The sequence below is a fragment of the Tupaia chinensis genome, unplaced genomic scaffold (genome assembly GCF_000334495.1).
Source record: "Tupaia chinensis unplaced genomic scaffold, TupChi_1.0 Scaffold143606_1, whole genome shotgun sequence".
In the NCBI taxonomy this organism is placed as follows: Eukaryota; Metazoa; Chordata; class Mammalia; order Scandentia; family Tupaiidae; genus Tupaia; species Tupaia belangeri.
Genome location: NW_006203452.1, coordinates 66,473 through 69,958, shown reverse-complemented (window position 1 = coordinate 69,958; position 3,486 = coordinate 66,473).

Genomic DNA, 3,486 nt, shown 5'->3' with positions numbered 1-3,486 from the left:
TTGTCTTCTCTCCTTTTTAGTATGTGAATTAAACTTGATTAATTTTTTGTGGTTGCCCTAGAGTTTTCAATCCACATTTACACCTACTTCAACTTTCCAGATGACCCTATCCTGCTTCATGATTATTTCAAGTACCAGAACTAACAAAATTTTCCTAATTATCCCTTTACATGGGTTATATTATTATTGTGATTTAATTCAATTAAATGTAAGCTATTATATAACCATCAATTTTTTTTTTGAACAAACTGTCATCTGCTATATCAATTAAGAATAAGAGGGCTGGGGCCGGCAGGTGGCATGGGGCTTAAGGGTGCTGGACTCCCACATGGCTCACTGCGGTTCAAGTCCTGGACCTGACGGCTTGCTTTCTCAATTTCTCTCTCACTCTATTCCCCTCTGGTCAAATTAAAATAAATAAATAAATGAATAAATAAAGTTGAATAAAATAATTTAAAACAAAACAGAAAAGAGAATAAGAGGGCTGACAAGTGGCATGCTGGCTAAGGCACTGGACTCCCTCGTTGTCGATTACTGTTCTAGTCCTGGACCTGGTAGCCAAACCAGACATGTGTGAGCACATGTCCAAAATTACAGGAGGAGAATGGAGGAGGAAGGATTGGGGCATGGCCATCCCTGCAGTGGGAATGATTTCTGGGCTGGTAGGTGCAGTGGTGGTTAAGGCACTTGACTCCCACGTGGTTGATTACTGTTCTAATCCTGGATCTGGTGGCTAATCACACCACACAGTGTGCGTGTATGCCCAAATCCCAGGAGGAGAATAGAGGAGAAGGGACTGTGGTATAGTCATTCCTCTGGGACTGGGGGTGATTTTTGGGACCAGCAGGTGGAATGGTAGTTAAGGCACTGGATTCCGATAACGCTGATTGTGGTTTGAGTCCCAAACCTGGAAGCTTGACAAATCACAATAAATAAATGGGAAAAAATTTTTTAAAAGAAGAAGAAAAATGGGATAGCTGGTGGCATGGTGGTTGAGGTGCCTGGATCGCACTTGCCCTACTGTGCAGTTTGAACCAAGTTCCTTTGGCTTGAAAAGCAGTGGCGGCACTTGTGTGGGGTGCCCAAAATTCTGAAAGGAGAAATGGGAGAAGGGATGCAGCATGGCCGTCCCCACACGCTGGACTTTCATGATTTTCCTCTCTCTCCGTCTCTCCCTTGAGAAGAGATTTCTTATAAGGCAAGACTACTGGCAACAAATTCACTCCATTTTTGTTCATTCAAGATAGTTTATTTGTTTCAAATTGACAGAGAATTTCAAGGAATACAGAGTTCCAGGTTGATTTTTGTTTTCTTGTAGCACTTAAATAGCTCATTCCATTTTCTTCCTGTCTGCATAGTTTCTAAGAATAAAGAATAAATCAAGTGTAATTTTTTTTTAAGTTTTTTTTTTTTTTTCTGTAAGGTGTGTATGCTCTCTGGAGAGAGACAGAGAAAGATAAAATGAGTCATCACCCCTCAGGGGGCATGGCCACACTGCAGTCCCTTCTCCTCTATTCTTTTGGATTTCGGGCACGCATACACACGTGCCTGGCCTGATTTTTAAGCTTCCATGTCTGGGACTCGAACTGTGTTCAGCCATGTGGGAGTCCAATGCCTAAACCACCACACCCCTTGCTGGTCCCGGTCAAATATAATTCTTAGTTTTGCTTTTCTACAGGTAAGGGGTCTCCCCACATCCAACTACCCCTCAGCCTCTTTCAATATTTTCTTCTTTGATTTTTAAAACATGCTTATTTACTTCTTCCATTAGAGAATGATAGAGAGAGAGAGCGACCCCTTCAGAGTCTACACACTGCACTCTTCACCCAACCTCCACCATCAGGATCTCAGGCAGGAGGAGTGCGTGCACTTGGTACGCACAGGGAGACCTCAGGAGCAGACCTGGCACCTTCCCAAGAGGCTTCATCATTGCTGACAGTTGCATGACTCTGCGACACCATGGCTGGCCAATATATATATGTATTATCTTTTATTGGAATGTGCTATGCCTAGGATACATTGTGTTTTGTTTTTCTGATTAGTCCTTCTTGGTGTTTTCTGAGTTTCTTTGATCTATGTCTGTGTCTAATTTCGGGACATTCTTAGTCATTATTCTTCCAATATTGCTTCTGTTTTCTTCTCTTTCTGGTATTGCCATTACATATTTGTTTCACCTTTCATAGTTTGGGAATATTCTGTTTAATTTTTTCATTTTCTTTTCTCCTTGTTTTTCCATTTTAAAAGTTGCTCTAATATATCCACAAGGCCTGATGTTTGTTTTTATTTTTTCTTTATCTGTTCCCATTCCACTAATGAACTAATGAGTTTATGTAAGTATGGTTTCTTTCCTTTTTTTTTTAAGCTGGCCATAGCTTTAATTTTTTTTCAAGTTATATCTACAGCAGACATATTTTTTAAGTCTACCCACCCCTGAGTTCAGTAACTATACCTTTAGTGTAAAATTATATGCCCTTAATTAACAACATGTACAAAGCTACAAAATGTTATCTATACAGAGATTAAAAACAATTTTTTAAATATTCTTAACCAATTACTGATTGGATGGTTTTACTGGGGTATACATTTCAAACCTTTTAGCCAACTGGCTTTCTAATTTTAAGCCCAAATTGATTCAAATATTTCACTGCAGGATATTTCAAAAAGAGTGCAACAATAAGGAATTAGTAAACATAACATTGTAGTAGAAACAGATTTTGCATATGTGAAAAGGTAATTTATAAAATACATTAATCGCATTTTTAAAAAGAGAACCTAGTTGTAATATCATTAACTTACATGGTACTGAGAATTGGAGCTTTCAACAGTTTTTTTCTATAGAAAAATTTTATCTACCTGTAAGCAAAGTCTTTCCAACAAGACAATAAAACAAATCCCTCCAGAAAAAATGACAAATAAGCAAACATACTATTTTATAGTGTACTTTTGCCTGAATTTTAAAATAAAAATGTCCACACTCTTTTGTTAAAACATTAAGCCTCTGTCAAAAATGTATTTCTTATTTTAGGGTACAGGATTGAAGTACAAGATGATACTTACAAGTAAAGAAAATTTACAAGAAAAAACTTGACAAAAGTTTTTCAAAGTATTGTAACATTCAAACTTGACTTAAAACATAACAAAGGAAACAAGATTACAAACAAAAATGTTTATGGATTTCCAAACATAAATAAATGAAATAGTGTTTAGGCAGTAGGGCTCATGCTGATGGCTAGCAGGAAGTAACAGAGTGTAATCTACTTGGAAAAAAAATCTTTAATGTACAAAGAACAAGCCCAAATTACGGACTGCAGCAATTTAATCATGACTGCCATTTCTCTTACTTCCAAAATAAAGCCTTGATTAAACCATTCATACCCTATATTATTCATACCTTTACTTCAGAGATTGAGGAACTATGTACAACTAATGAATTTATTTTCACCATAGGGATAACATATTGTACCTCTCTGCCAATGTTACTTGAAA